The 17,328-nt window shown below is 31.9% G+C and overlaps 1 long non-coding RNA gene across 2 annotated transcripts; it reads left to right on the forward strand.

The window, feature by feature from the left end:
* Positions 1-6,158: 6,158 nt before the first annotated feature.
* On the forward strand, positions 6,159-16,598 carry LOC139866514 (uncharacterized). Of its 2 annotated transcripts, XR_011765482.1 has the most exons (4): positions 6,159-6,400; positions 6,528-6,629; positions 7,547-7,754; positions 16,372-16,598. It is a non-coding gene; the product is annotated as an uncharacterized lncRNA (long non-coding RNA). The 2 variants fall into 2 exon arrangements; XR_011765481.1 differs by lacking the exon at positions 16,372-16,598 and having other exon boundaries at positions 7,547-8,530.
* The last annotated feature ends 730 nt before the right edge of the window (positions 16,599-17,328 follow it).

The following is a 17,328-nucleotide window of genomic DNA, read 5'->3' on the forward strand; positions in this document are numbered from 1 at the left end:
AGAATACCCAATGATCCAAGATTTATTTCTACGTCCATAACCCATGATGTGTAGTTTGTTCCCGATACGTCTAAGGCATCAAACTCAAGCTTTGATAAGTTTGACATTTTCTATTTTCAGAAAGATGAACAACATAAATCATAATCATAATCATAATAATTTTTTTTATAGATAAATAACAACATGAAATTAGAATTAGTTTAGATTCATAAGTAGCAAACAAAGGAATAATGGTATGATTACAAATAATAAAATCACAAGGGAATATAGGTTCATATTATATTATTAATGATATTATTATAATATATATTATTATAATATATTTTTCTTATTTTAACCTTTAAGATTTACTTTTAATAAAAATACAAACTACTTTTTTTATTTTGACTTTTAAGATAAACTTTTAATAAAAATACAAGCTACTTTTTCTATTTTAACTTTTAAGATTTACTTTTAATAAAAATATAAACTACTTTTTCTATTTTAACTTTTAAGATTTACTTTTAATAAAAATACAAACTACTTTTTCTATTTTAACTTTTAAGATTATAAATTTAAGAATAAACATTAGTATGCATGAAATAAATAATGATTAATTGCATAAGTAATCATAAATGTTAGATAACATATAAAGACCCCATCGTATTAGTATTGATCGGAATTAATCTCGACCCATGGTACCGTGTTGTCAAATGACGTGTTGCGTACATAAAGTACCGTGTTGTCAAATGACGTGTTGCGTACAATCATGAGGTCTTATTAACATAAATATAAATGTTAGTGAAGTTAATAAGAGTTAGATTACAGAAAATATAATTCAGGCGGTATAACCGACCATATATAACTTAAATAACATAAATATAAATGTTAGTGAACATAATTGTAAATGTTAGTATACATAAATAAATGTTAGATAACATAAATGTAAATATTAGTATACATAAATAAATGTTAGATAACATAAATGTAAATTAGGCGACAGTGTCAACCATATATCATTTAGGTGGTATAACCGACCATATATTAGTTAGGTGGCAGAGCCAACCATTTTTAGTATAAATGTTGAGATAATCGTGCTGATAACGTGTTATAATTCAGTAGGCTTATAACTACCTTTAGTGGCTTGGTTCTTGACTGTAGAAATTTTATGAAGAGTAATTGATAGGTATTGGTTGATGAGTAATTGGAAGAAAGAAAGGATTGACCAAAAGAAAAATATATGTTTTTTTAAGTGTGTGTATTATGTGTTCATAACACACATATATATACTAAAAAAAATTTACTGTACAATGTTTATAATAATAATAAAATTATAATCCATGACTTATAACAAGTTAGAAAATAATATTATAATAATAAAAGGAATCAAACGTGTTTAATTATAATAATATAATAATATAATAAAGTAATAAAATAATAATATAATAATATAATAAAGTAATAATATAATAATAAAATAATAATATAATAATATAATAAAGTATAATATAATAATAAAATCGATTAAGATTTTAAAAGTCGTATTTTTAAAATACTTCAGGGGTATTTTATGTAACTTATAATTAATAATTTCAATCATGTCGCTTTCATTTGAATAGTAAATTAATTAATTTCGTTTCATTTACTATTCATATGAAAAGTAAATAAATTAATTTCGATTCAACTATTTAAGCTACACGTTGTTGTACGTTGTGCTTTACAAATTGTACATTTTTAATTTAACTTCGTTTCTTAAAAAAAATTACAAAAATTATATCATAAAAATAAAACGACTTAATACGTAAAATTTTTAAATTGAAAAGCATCGTTTAATAGTAAATTTTTATCATTTCATATATAAATATTATTCGCATGATTCCGTATATATTGAAAACTCTTATGTTTATATAATACATGTTATGACATACGTGAATCGTCGGACAAACAGGGTAATTGAATAGTTCAAGAATTTTGAGATTCAGTTTTATAGACTTTGATTATCGTGTCAGAAACGTTAAAGATTAAGTTTAAATTTGGTCAGAAATTTCCGGATCATCACACAATATAATAAACCAAACAAGGTTTTAACCCAAACGGTTAAACCAAACAAGGTTTCAACCCAATAGATTAAACCAAACAAGGTTTCAAACCAAACAAGGTTTCAACCCTAACAGGTGAAACGAACATGGTTCAATCCAACTGGGTTAACCAAATGAGCTAAATAACCAAACAGGTTAATCAACCTAGCGGGTCAGAAACAGCCCGCAAGCAGTCCTGAACAAGTCTGGAAAACAGTCTAGAAAGTTGTTCGGAAACAATTCGAAAACGCTCTGAAAACTGTTCGAATACATGTTAGAGAACAAATCGAACATGTTATTCAAGACGTCGTTTCGTCACAAGGAATCCGAATGATTCCAAGCCTCAACCGCGCTCACAGTTTGAGCATCCACTTCAGCAAGCTGGGGAGCAATTTTAGTCAAGAACCTCGCAAGGTTCGGTCAAGAACCTCGCAAGGTTCGATCAAGAACCTCGCAAGGTTCGGTCAAGAACCTCGCAAGGTTCAAGGTTTAATGTGGTCAGCTAAAAGAACATCTTTTACTACCAACGTTTAAAGTCTACACCAGTGAAATTTTCAGGTCTTTCAGTCTGAGTAGGAACCTCATCATGTACAATTTGTAAATTAAAATCATACTCACGTTCAATTTATTCACAAATATATATTGTAACGCAATTAGATAGCTTAACATAACAAGTTAATAGTTCGAGCAGCATCACAACAATTAGATACCGACATATAAATATATGCTATCGAACAAATAGATTAAATGTTTTATAATAGTACCAGATGTAATCAACCATCTAACCAATGACAACAGCTATTCATAAAACCTTACAAAGAAGTAACCCATTTATACTTTACAACTATTTCCATGAAAGCAAATCAAACCATGCTCAAGTTTAATTTAATATGCGAAGAATAAATTAAATGAACTGATCAAATTACACCGTATAATATATATTTCATATTATATATATCTCAATCTCAATCTCAATCTCAATGTACCAAACAATATTTAATATATACAAAGTCGGTAAAGGATACATATTTACGATGCATAACAAATTGCACCAAACTTCTATCTCATATGCTACGGTGCCTAGTTTATAAAATTAAACTTGAATGAGACATTAACCAATCAAAAAACATATTATTTCGAACTAATAATATAAATCGAAAAACATATATATAACACTTTATACGGATAAAACAACCAACAGTCTCCATATAGCATACTTTAATCATCATATTATTGTTATCATATATCCAAGCTTTATGTATATATATATATATAAATATATATATATTCAGAACAAGCAATCCGATTTGCAAACAGGTTTGCATATTAATACATAGCATCAACATTTAAATGTGATCTACTATTTCAAACAATTAATATAAATCCAAAACACCGACAACTGATTTGTATATAATCTATGAGTAGTAACCCTAATTTAATGTTTACTCTCAAAGCAAATGAACATACTATGGTTCTTAGTAATACGTTTTGAAAACAGTTGGCTTACAGTACAATTGATATTGCTTACATATATTATGTTGATACTGGTTTAATAAGCATATAAATTATAAACTACAATTTATTTACATCAAATCTTGAAACCTTGTATAACATGTAAGATCAATTAAAGCATGCAATTTATCAAGTTCTTATAATATTGCGGCATATATGTAGCATATATTCTAAATAGGACTATCAATTATAAATGGCAACAATATTATACTTCCATTAGATATTAGATAGGAGTATTAACAATTAACAATAACAATTAAAAATAGGTCCAAAATCAAATGTTTAATACATAAAAAAAACAATCATATGGTTTGCTTCAAAAATTACAAGAATTAGTACTAGAACTAGAATAACGTGAACGAGTCTTCAACAAATTTGTACTAACTAAACCAAAATACTCAGTTTTGAATCAAGCAAAGCTACCAAGCCTGTGACTATCATCAAAAAGGAAAAGAAATATGACACAAATCTCAATCTCAATTCCATTTATACACCAAAAGCATCGCCAACAGAATAAGCAACTTCTTTCGCATTCACATGAATATAAGATGTAATGAAATCATGGTCTTGAAAAAAGTACCATTTCATTTTGCTGCATAACTTCGCAATTCAATTGACAAAAGAATTGGAAAAATATTGAAATATCAAAAATACACTCATAGTGTAGTTGACATCTTGAATCAGGTTTGTACCTGCGGAGTTGACCAACAATCTATTCTTTCCGCTAGTTGAATCGGCTGAAAATAAAAATCAATCAAAGGTATTTTCTGGTAACAGATCGAGGTAAGTGACGCAACCAAAAATTAGAATCAATTTTTTAGAAATTAAATTAATTATACATACAACATGGGAGTTTATGATTAGATTGATTGGAAAAGGAGATTGTAAAATTATTGTAGCGACGATGAAGAAAGAAATGAGATACAGAAGTGAAGAATCTACGAAAGGGGTATAAATGCATGAGTTATAGAGGTGAAAGATATTTTTGTTTTGAACGGCTAATTTGCATCCATTTGCACCCACACACACTAGAAGGAAACTCCTACCCGGGTTATAGAGGTGAAAGATAATGATGTAAGGGTATTTTTAGTAGTCGCTTTGGTTTTAAAATGCTCAACGATGGTCTTAAACTTAACGTTGGTTAGTTGATTAATGAAAAATATAGGTTTTGGATCATAGCTATGCATTTTAAAAACCACGAGGACTACTGGTATAACTTTAAAAAGAAAAGGACTACCGATATAATTTTGAGTAAACTACAAGGACCAACTGTATAATTAACTCTTATTTATTTATCTATTTACTATTTATTTTGAGCCCATCTATTTATTTACCCTTGTATCCCTTAATAGGCCCGTATATTTATCTTCTATCTATTTACCTTAAAAACTCGCACCCTAAATAAACATTTGTATTTGTATGCTCCGTATCTCAGAAAACTAAATCCCATTCTCAACTCCCTCATCCTCTTCACAAATTGACCTTCAGCCCCTGCAAATCACCGTAAGCCGCCGCGTTCAAACACGATGCAATCGCCAGATGCCAAATTGAGTAGATCTTAACTCTGATTACCACGCAACCGCCAGACGCCTTTTTTTCTCTTCTCTCTGTCTACCGGCGTTGACCATCACAATACCACTGAGTTCCTGCCAAAATAGCCTCGAACTAAACACAACCGCTTGCAGATCTGACTTGCGTGCATAGTTGTGGTTTCCGCAACTTATTTGTTTTCTTTTTTAAACCGGACGGCGTTAGACACATATGATGGTGTACGGCAGTGTCCGGTTGTGTTGAACGGAGTATATCCGAAAATCAGGGTAGAACTGCGATTCCGAGGTACTTGTTTCAGTTGTCGTTATTTCTGTTTCAGATCTCGTTTTTCCGGTAGTACAGTGCTGCAGAAGATTTGTTATTGTTTTTGTTTTTGTATTGACCATATTGGGGTTGTTGGTTGTTTTGGATTTTGGATGTGCTGAATGTTGTGTAAGTTGTACCAAATATGGTGGGATTAGTAGATTGAGCGTATTTTGGTATTTTTATATTTGTTGAGCCTGTGTTGTTTGATGTGGTTGGTTGGTTTTAAAAATAAAGAAAGATAGAGAGTGGTAAAATAACCATTTGAGGGCCTTGGGGGTGACTAATCATGTTTTTTGGGTTTTAGGTAAAAGGGTTAATAAGAAGCCAAGTTTTCCCAATTACTCTTCGTCTAGGGTTTACAATCCAATCCCGTTGATTTCATTTCATTCCCAATTCAAAACCATGGTGGCTGAGGTATCTTTTTCTTCATTGTTTCTATCTTTTTAATTAATTTTTTGTATTTGTATCTATTGCCAATCGTCGATTTATCTAATGGTTGATGTTGTAGGAGACTGTTTGTATCTATCAATTTCTTTGTTTCTATCTTTTTAATTAATGCTTTGTTTGTATCTATCAATCGATTTATCTAATCAAGGTTAGTTGATTTTGTAGGAGACTATTATGATCTCTATGGACACTTATGCATATGTGGGGAGTTTAAATCCTTATGGATTAAAGCTTCAAATTGATTGTATTCGACTCTATTGCACTTTAATCACAAGGGCCCTTTTTATTATTGAGATTTATTTATTTATTTATTTATTACTCAGTATTACTACGTATTATGAAATGAATATATTTGATTTTGGTTAACAGCTCATTGTGCTGTTGACAAATCACCATATGTTGGAATTGTTTTGTGCAGTGTAATTCGAAGAACAAGATAGTCATAATGACTATGAGTAGTGAATATGCTCGTCTCGTGATTCCTTCTACTCTAAAATTTCATAAAATCCTCGATTGCCTAAAAAGATGTTAACCTCTTACTATTTGTTTTTATATAATATAATAATAATAATAATATAATAATTATAATTATAATATATCAACAATTCTAGTGTAGTAAGATTATTATTTAATCAATTTCACCTTGTTTCTCAGGTTATTTTCCGCTTCAGGGTGATGGGGGATTGATGTTTGTTTGTTATTTTATCCGCCTGAAAAACCAAGTAACCAGAGGAGGATACTTTTCTCTATTGCAGGGTATGTATATTTAGTATCTTGGTTATGCTTATATGTTTCATCCTACTACTAGTTATATATATATATATATATATATATATATATATATATATATATATATATATATATATATATATATATATATATATATATGGATCAATGGGGAAGTAACCAATCGGAGGGAAGTGGGGAAGCAAAATTTTTTTTTTTTTTTCGTTTTTTGAAAAAACTTTGTTCACGAACACTATAGATTGGATGAAAATAAGAACATTTAGAAAAGACACTTCGTGATGAATGTTATTATTTTGGCGGGAAAACGATCGACAAAAATAACATTCAAGATAATATTGTTCGTGAAGAATGTTAACGTTTTTTTTCTCATGTTTTGTGAAGTAAAATTTAGCCCGATATAGAGTTTAAGGTTTAGGGTTTGGTGTTTTGGGTTTATTCCATAAATCCAAAACACCAAACCCTAAACCCTAAACTCTAAGCCGTTCGTGTTAAAAACCCAATCTAAACCCTAAATCTAAACTCTAAATCTAAACCCTAAACCCTAAATTTCTAAACCCTAATATCTAAACCCTATAAACCCTAATATCTAAACCCTAATGTCTAAAACCTCAACATACGCTCGAAAAATACGGTAATTGTTATATATTACTTCTTCGAGCGTTTTCCTGCCAAAATAATAACATTCATCACGAAGTGTCTTTTATAAATATTCTTATTTTCATCCAATATATAATGTTCGTGAACAAAGTTTTTTCAAAAAACAAAGTTTTTTTTTTGCTTCCCCCCGCTTCCCCCAAGTGGTTACTTCCCTCTTGATCATACCACTATATATATATATATATATATATATATATATATATATATATATATATATATATATATATATATATATATGCTATGTTTGCTTTTGCCTGTCATTCCTCTAGATGATCAAATCAGTTCTTACGGAGCGGAGTGGCGTGGAGAGATGTTTAAAACAAACGGTATGGCTGTTGATCTTTTCCTCTTTGGGGTACCGAGATGTTAATTTTAAGGTGCTTGAAACATTTGTTGCTGCTGCTAATGATAATGGCAACAACCACATTGCACACTTAGAGGTTAATTCTTAAACACGCCCGTCTGAAATCATATCAGGTTTTAATCATTATACTGTTTGCTTGCTTATATATATATGTGTGTGTGTGTGTTTTAGTACACATATCCATAAATTCTTTAATCTTGAAATTTTAACCAACAATATCAAATATCAAAGTATGCAAGGTGTTACCAAAAGCTTAGAATGTCTTACAATAATAATCATCACGTAGCAACATGAATCAAGTATCAAACATAAATAATAGTGGGATTTCATCAGTTTAGAATAGCAACATAAATATATAATTTCGACACATCTCCTTACGATCTATAACTTTTCATCTCTTTCTTTGAACGGCGTGCCTGCACTAATCTTCTTAGTTACAACATTGTAAACGTCTAAGAACATGCCTGTGAAATGCTCTCGAATTAGTTGAAAGATTTCGGTGTTGTTTATTTCAACATATTTTAATCCCGGGTTAACTGGTCATTGTTCTCATCTTAACCTTTCGGCTATTTCGTATTTGTGCTCAACAAAATTCTTCATTAGGCGAGAGAAGCTAGTAAATGACGACATATCGTAACTGTTGGGGTTGTTAATTAGCCGTAAAATGTCAATTTAAGGCCTTGTTGACATGTTGGGACTTTGCCTTTACTTTTATCAACAAACTTGTAACACATATTAAAGTTTACCGCATTCTGATCATTCTGTTTTACATTAGGATGCCTTTAATTTCTTGGGAGTTTTGTGTTGAGTTTCATTAAGAGTTTAGAATGTCTTCGTCAAACTAGAACTCTATATGATTAACAATTTCGTCCATCTTTGACCTGCATAAAATGGAAATTCATATTTCAACAATGAAATATATGCATATATAGTATACATATACTACGCATTATATATATTATATATATAGCACATCAAATGCCTCTTAGTTTGATTTGGCTGTAACATTTTCCTAATGAGATCTTTAATCTAAGCTAAACCATCATTTATCTTATCCACATCTTTCAAACAGTTAACATACACACATCTCACTCTCATCAAACTCATCAAACACGTGTCCACTACTTGTGAGTCACCAGAGAAATGCCCGGCAAAGGCTAAAATCATAAAAACTTTGTTAGAAGAGACTTATGGGCTTAGCTAAACCTTTTCATTCATATCTATTTATTTAAAGAAAATACATAGTTATAGGCTTATACAATAAACAAACATAAACTACTACCTTGCTAGAATATTGTTACTTGGCTTCATCTTTGAACTTCTATCATCCGTGCTTTATTACATATTGTTGATTACAAATTGTTAATAATACAAACACACCAGCGTATAATCACTTTTTTTAGAACATCGATTTTAAACACTCGAGGTATACATATACGAGTATTTTTAATCTAGTTTTCTGTTTTTGACTTTGGATTTGGCTTTTGAGGAATTCACATATATGTGGGTAAATCTAAGTTATAGGATTGGAAAGTCAAATTATACAACCTTGTTCTTTTCCTATATGACACTTCAAGTAGTGGTGGTACAGTGTTGACACATGCATTCGTGATGTTCTAAATGGTCTTGTGTTGGAGTGAGAAATGTTTTTTTCTTCTTGATGATCTTGACAGCCACTTTGTGCTAGTTACATTTTCCACTTCTTACCTCAATATTGGATAGTACTCTCTCTTGGAATATGTAATCACCCATTGTTTCTTTTGGAAAAAGATCAACTCCCAAACGAACACATAACTCTTTAAATCCTTTAAAACTCGACGATTGTTGGACAATGCATTCCCTTTTAAATAAAGCAAATTCCGCCTCGTAATGAGTAAACCTCAATTCCCATTCATCACCAGTTATGTGGTAAGTATGCTTCCATATAGTGAATAACTCTTTTTCAACAAATATTTTTTCAGAAGGAATGTGCAACGAATTTTTAATACCCGAAACGTTCGCGAATTGAATCGATGTCATATTCAACCTGAAGAACCCCACTGAAATTAATTTTTTCTACAGAGCACGGACACATTACAATAACATTAACATATGAAAAACTGTAAAATAAAAATAACTGATATAACTCTGCTGTACGGTCTCCATCAAAGTAATGAAGGGAAAATTGACCTTCATCACTTATTACATCTAGATATGATTTTGTTTCATATTTTTTTTTTTAATAGTATTCGGGTTCATCTGATTTTGTGATTTTTTTGACCAAAATACTTTACGAGTATTGAGATTCACAAAATAGCACGCTCCATGATAATCAACAACTAAAACGGACGACATTGTTTTGTCTTCAAGAGATGGTGGTGTTGATGGTTTAGGGTACTAAATTAATAGAATGAAAACATTAATTTAAAATTTAGGGTACATTTAGCTTTTACAGCTTGTTTAAAAAATCATTACCTAATAATTGTACACTTAAAATACGAGTAACATTTTAACAATTATCATCAATGCTATAAAATCCAGTTACCATTTGTTGAAAAGAAAATAATTGATGCACTGTAAACTATATTTTATAACATTTGATGGCTATTAGATGTGATTTTAAATGAACAATTATTAGGTAGTAGCTTTTTAAACAAGTTGTAGACACTGAATGTACCCTAAATATTAAATTAATGTTTTCATTTTCTATTAATTTAGTACCCTAAATACTCAACACTACAATCTCTCGAGGACAAAACAATGTCGTCCGTTTTAGTGGTCGATTATCATGAAACGTGCTATTTTGTGAATTTCAATACTTGCAAAGTATTTTGGTCTAAGAAAAATCACAATATTAGATGATCCCGAATACTATTCAAAAGAAGATGAAACAAAACTATATCTAGATGTCATAAGTGATTAAGGTCGATTTTTCATTAACTACTTTGTTGGCGACCATACAACAGAGATATGTTTATGTGATTGCAATGTGTTCGTACTCTGTAAAAAAAATTAATTTTGCTAGGGGTTTTTCAGGTTGAAATTGACATCGATTCAATTCAAGAAGTTCCGGGCTTTAAAAGTTCGTTGCACCTTTTTCTGAAAAAAGTATTTGTTGAAAAAAAGTTATTCACTATATGGAAGCATACTTACCACATAACATGTGATGGATGAGAATTGAGGTTTGCTCATTAGAAGGCGGAATTTGCTTTGTTTAAAAGGGAATGCACTGTCCAACAATCGACGAATTTTAAAGGATTCAAAGAGTACTATCCAATACTAGGGTAAAAAGTGGAAAATGTGACGCACACAAGGTGGCTATCAAGATCATCAAGAAAAAATATTCACGAATGCATGTGTCAACACTGTACAACCACTACTCAAAGTCATAGGTGCACAAAAACCGGATCCGGACCGGATCCGGATTTAAAAAAACCGGACAAAAAAAATCTGGATTTTTCCGGATCCAGTTCCGGTTCCGGATCCGGTTCTCGGGGTCGGTTTTTTTTCGGATTTTTTTTCGGAATCGGATTTTTTTCGGATCTCGACCGGATTTTTTTCGGACTAAGATCTTTGTCGGATTTTGTTTTTTACTGGTTATATTTTTACCGGTTCGATTTTTATAACTTTTGAACAACAATAATATAATCAATATAAACAAAATATATAACGCTACAACAATTATAAATAATACAACAACATTTTTATTCAAATGATTAACCACTAAAGATAATATAAATAACAATAACAATACATTTATTTGAACGATACAAGTTACAACTATAAGTATACAAAAGTTAATACATTATTCGAGCTTCGGCATGGCCATCACCCGATAATGTATTACGAGCAAAGTATATTGAGCTTCGGCATTGCCATCACCCATTATACATTACTCGACTACTCGTCTTGCCTTCGTCGTTCGAAATAGTCTTCACTTGCTTCAAATTCGGGGTCATCAACCGCAAATGTTCGTTGGTAATTTGCAATATATTCTTCCATGTTAATGGGGTCATATTCACCTTCCTCCACTTCGGTCTCGGTATTTCCTTCGGTTGATGAAGGTGATAATCCCGCTTCTATTTCTTCCATCTCTATAAAATCTTCAACGTCATTATCTAACGGACATTCTAATGACGTTTGATCTTGTATCCTATCTACCCCGTCCAAATAATCCTTCAAACATACGCATACTTCCACGGCTTGGGGGGTAAGTCTTGACCTTCTTTCCGAAATAATTCGACCGCTAAGAGAAAAAGCCGATTCGGAAGCTACGGTTGAGGCTTGAACGGCTAATAAGTCACGAACCATAGCGGATAATATTGGATAGGTGTCTTCTTTTGTTTTCCACCAAGCCAAAACATCAAAGTTGTGAAATTGTTCGGGATTCATGTTTAGTGCAAAGTTTCCAATTTTGTAATTTCCCAACTCGCTTGTGGGTGCCGATGTTCGGGCACGTTTTGAAGCGTCTTCACGTAATTGGTTAAAAAGAGTAATATTAAGGTCTCGGGCCCTTCGAGAAGATGATCCGCTCTCAAATTGGTCAACAATTGGGTTTGATTGTCGACCATAAGTTGTTGCATAAATTGAAAATAATTGCTCAAAGGTGTCATTAAATGCGAATATTTGGTTGTTTATATAGTTGGGTTCGGCGTCTTCGGGACCATGAATACAATCCAAATTTTGATATATTGTTGTCATCAAAAGTTCCACCCCACTAAAATTGATTTTCGGGTCAACAGCGGCCGCAAATAAAAAAACTTTGGGTATTGTTCCAAAATATTTTTTTAGTTTTTTTCTTATGTGAAAAACGGTTTGTCTAAAAATACGATTATTTGAGTTCGCAAATTCGTTAATTTTTTCCGTCATTATATAAAGTTGTTGTAAAACTAGTGAGCTAGTTGGGTAATAAACACCCGAAACTTTTGTCGTTGCCTCTTTAAAAACTTGTAAAAAATTTGTTAATGCTTCCAAGTCATCCCATTCGTCGTTATCAATCGGTTCGGAATATCCCTTTCTAATTAGTCTATTATTAAAACCGATTAAAGTTTCTTTTTGTCGTAATATATTTTCAAACATAAGACAAGTAGAATTCCACCTAGTATTATTATCAAAATAAGGACCTAACCAAGTGCCATTACAATTTTTAACAAAATTTTTATAGTTTTTATGTCGTTCGTTGCTCGTACGATATATCGTTACTAATAATTTTCTAAATTTATCTTTTAACGAACTACAATAAGTTAAACAATCTTGAACGGCCAAGTTTATAATATGAGCAACACAACGTGTATGTATAAACGCACCATTTAAAACCGGTTGCATTCGTATTTTTAACATATCCATGGCACTAGTATTATTAGAAGCATTATCTAGCGAAACAGTAAAAACTTTATCGATTAAATTATATTCAGTCAAAGTGTCTTGTATAATTTTTCTTAAATTATTACCATTATGCGGATAAGCAAATAATTTAAAAGCGATAGTCCGTTTCATTAATAACCACGAATCGGGATGGAACCAATGAGCGGTAACGGCTAAATAAGAATTTGCCGTTCCGTGTGGTGCGGTCCAAACATCACAAGTTATAGAAACTTTATGTTTATATGTTCGAAAACCTTCAATTATATCATTTTTAGCTTTTTTCCATAATTTAAAAGCGTCACGTCTAAGAGTAGTACGACTTACATTGTCATATCGCGGTTGTAGTCGGTTGCGAATTAGCTCCGTAAGCTTTGGATTGTCGAAGTGGTTGAAAGGAAGCCCTTGTTGAATGACAAACCTTGCCAAATCTTGACGAAGAGCTTCTTGATCGTATACAAAAATCGAACCATCCCGACCAAGTGTAGGTTGTGTCGGGTCTTGAGCGGCCCCCGAACAACTTTTTGCAAGATGTTTTCTTAAAGTAGAGTTACCCGAAACACCTAGGAACTTACCACATCTCTTGCAACGAGCTTTTTCTTGATTATCGGTCATCACGCACAAGTCGAAATTAGCCCAAACGTCGCCTTTACGACTCGTATTTTTGATCGTACGAACATCGTTGTTGGTATAACGTTGTGAAGATTGGGCAACGGAAGCGGCATCGGAAGCGGATGCTTGTGAGTTATCCATTATAGGATTAGTAAGTAGAGTTTAGTGAGTAATTATAGTGTAATTATAGAGTTTTTTGAGATTTAGAGAGAATAGAGAGAATTAGATGGTGTGTTTTCAACCAAAACCCAATACCATCTATTTATACTACACTTGAAGGGGTAAAATGGTCAAAAAAGTTCAAAAAACTGCAAAAAAAACGCTCCAAACGGCTAGTTTTTTTTTGATTTTCGAACAGCAAAAAAAAAAAAAAAAAAAAAAAAAAAATCCGGTTTTTATCCGGTTTTCAAAAATCCGGATAAAATCCGGTATTTATCCGGTTCTGGGGCAACGGCTAGATCCGGTCGGATCCGGATCGGATCCAGGAACCGGATCCGGTTCTGACAGGATCCGGATCTGACAAGATCCGGTTTCGGATTTTTTTTCGGATTTTTTTCGGATCCGGTTTTTTTGTTCACCTGTACTCAAAGTGTCATATAGGAAAAAAAAAAACAGGGTCGTATAATTTGGCTTTTCGATCCTATAGTTCAGATTTACCTACATATATATGAATTCCTCAAAAGCCAAATCCAAAGTCAAAAACAGAAAATTGGATTATAAATACTCGTATATGTATACCTCGTATATGATAGAAGTTGAGTAAACATATTCTAGCAAGATTTTAAGTTCGTTATTGTTATAACTATGTATTTTCTTTAAAGAAATAGATATGAATGAAAAGGTTTGGCTAAGTCCACAAGTCTCTTCTAATGAAGTTTTTATGTTTTTCGGCTTCAACGTTTACCGTCTTGGCCGGGTGTTTCTCTGGTGGACACGGATGAGTTTCATGAGAGTGAGGATGTGTGTATGTTAACTGTTTGAAGAATGTGGATAAGATAGATAATGTTTAGCTGAGATTTAAGATTTTATTAGGAAAATGCTACATCTAGATCAAACTAAGAGGTATTTGAGAAATTCTATTTTATGTTGGCCAAAGATGGAAGAGATTGTTGATCATATAAGGCTTGGTTTGACGAAGACATTCTACAATTCTTACTGAAACTCAACACAAAGCTTCCAAAGAACTACATGCATCCTAATGTAAAACATAATTATCAGAATGCGGTAAGACTTTAATGCGCGTTACAAGTTTGTTGATAAAAGTAAAGGCAAAGTTTCAACATGGTAACAGGGGCCTTGGATTGACATTGGGTAATTAAAAACCCCAACAGTTACGATACGTCGTCAGTTACTAGCTTCTCTCGCCTAATGAGGAATTTTGTTGAGTACACATATGAAATAGTCGAAAGGTTAAAATACGACAACAAAGACCAGTTGACCCGGGGATTAAAATATGCTGAACAAAGCAACAGTGCAACACCAAAATCTTTCAACTAATTTGGGAGCATTTCCCGGGCATGTTCTTAGACGTTTACAATGCTGTGACTAAGGAGATTAGTGCAGACAGGACGTTTAAAGAAAGAGATGAAAAGTTAAAGTTAATCGTAAGATGTGTCGAAATTATATTTATGTTGGTATTTTAAACTGATGAAATCCCGTTATTATTTATATTTGATACTTGATTGCAGGCCGTTTAAAGAAAGAGATGAAAAGTTAAAGTTAATCGTAAGATGTGTCGAAATTATATATTTATGTTGCTATTTTAAACTGATGTAATCCCGTTATTATTTATAGTTGATACTTGATTCATTTTGCTACGTGATGATTATTTATGTAAGACAATCTAAGCTTTTGGTAACACCTTGCATATTTGATTTTGTTGGTTGAAATTTCAAGATTAAATTTGTAGGTCATAATCGATAGGGAACCACTTTTTTGAGGGGAAAATGCAAGTAAAATTTATTTTTTCATTTTTTTTCGAAATTTTCTTTCCAACATTAAGTGCACACGAAAATAGAACATTTAAAAAAGACACTTTTTGATAAATGTTGTTATTTTGGCAGGAAAACGCTCGAAGAAAAAACTGATAACATGAAGCATGCGTAATGTTATTCTTCGAGCGTTTTTTTCAAGATCTAGCCCGATTTAGAGTTTAGGGTTTAGGGCTTAGAGTTTAGGGTTTTGGGTTTAGTCCCTAAACCCAAAACCGTAAACCCCGTTCGTGTTATAAATTCAATCTAAACCCTAAACTCTAATTTTTAAACCCTGAAAAACAAACTCAGAAGCAAAACATTCATTGCATTGAATGTTAATCCCTCTGTCTCATTCCAATAGTCCACTTTTATTTTTCAAAGTCTTTTGTATTAAACTTTTGACTCAAAATATTTTTGTTTGTGTTATATATTATTCAATGAAACTTACATGAATGAATTAACGTTTAAATGTATTTTCATTGGTATAATTTTCATCAAATAATATACAACACATATAAAGTTATTCTAGGTCAAAGTTGAGGAAAAAAGACCTTAAAAGTCAAAACTGGACTATTTGGAATGAGACGGAGGGAGTATCATTTATTTCTCCGAGCGTTTTTCCGCCAAAATAATAATATTCATCTTGAACTGTCTTTTTTAAATCTTCATATTTTAATGCGATTTTGATGCCTGGAAACAAAAATTTCAAAAAAAAAAAAAAACGAAATTTTTTTACTTCCCTCCACTTCCCCTCAAAAAAGTGATTCCCTCCTGATTAAATCATATATTGTGTTGCTGCTTGTAGTTCCACTTCTTCAATTTTCTCTACTTGAATCTATAGCTTGGATCTTTTCCTTGATAGATCTTTTTATGTTGCTGCTTTATACTGATTGATACTGAAGCTAATTCTTTGCTTTAAGGTAGATGTATTTGTTACTTTCTCTGCTAGGTGACATTGTGAATATATATGGAGATACTTTATTTATGTTGCTTGATAGATATTTGACAATTTACGTGATAATTTTCTTAAATACAAGTGCCTAAATTTGTCTTTTTGGATGAATATATATCACCTCATTCAGATAGAGCAATATTAAACTAAGGGTGCGTTTGATAAAACTGAATGATTTAGTGCTGAATGATTCAGAATCTGAATGGTTCAGAGCCTCTGAATAAGGTTTGCTCTGAATGAAAATAAGCTGTTTGATAATCATTTAGAATGAACGATATGAACTGACTAAAACTACCTTATTAACGTGTGATATGAATAAAAAATTCAATATACTTATTAGTTAGGTGATCTGGATATGATCTGGGGAGAATATTATAGATAATTTGAGCTCTTAATGGTTAAGAGAGTGTTTCATCTCTAAATGGTTCAGAGCTAAATTCTGAACCATTCAGCACGATATGTCATTCAGAGGTCAGAAACAAACGCACTGATAGCTGAACGGTTCAGCATTCAGTGCTGAACCATTCCATTAAGAGGCAAACAAAAGCACCCTAACCTTGATTACTTTTAAAGGCATTAATCAATTAAAATTAAAATTAATATTAAAGCAAGAAGACACCCACCAGAAGTTGTGATGTGGTCCAGCGGTTGGTGGCCTGCCTCCTTTAGTGAGGTCAGGAGTTCGACTCCCGTTGGCTACATATTAAAAAACACAATTTCATCCCTGCCATGAAGTATCCGCCCATGATACTTTTCCCATATCGTTTGGGGGGTAAAGGGGAGGAGGTTTTACTTGGCCGTACCTTTGGA

The sequence above is a fragment of the Rutidosis leptorrhynchoides genome, chromosome 9, assembly GCF_046630445.1.
Source record: "Rutidosis leptorrhynchoides isolate AG116_Rl617_1_P2 chromosome 9, CSIRO_AGI_Rlap_v1, whole genome shotgun sequence".
NCBI classification, from domain to species: domain Eukaryota; kingdom Viridiplantae; phylum Streptophyta; class Magnoliopsida; order Asterales; family Asteraceae; genus Rutidosis; species Rutidosis leptorrhynchoides.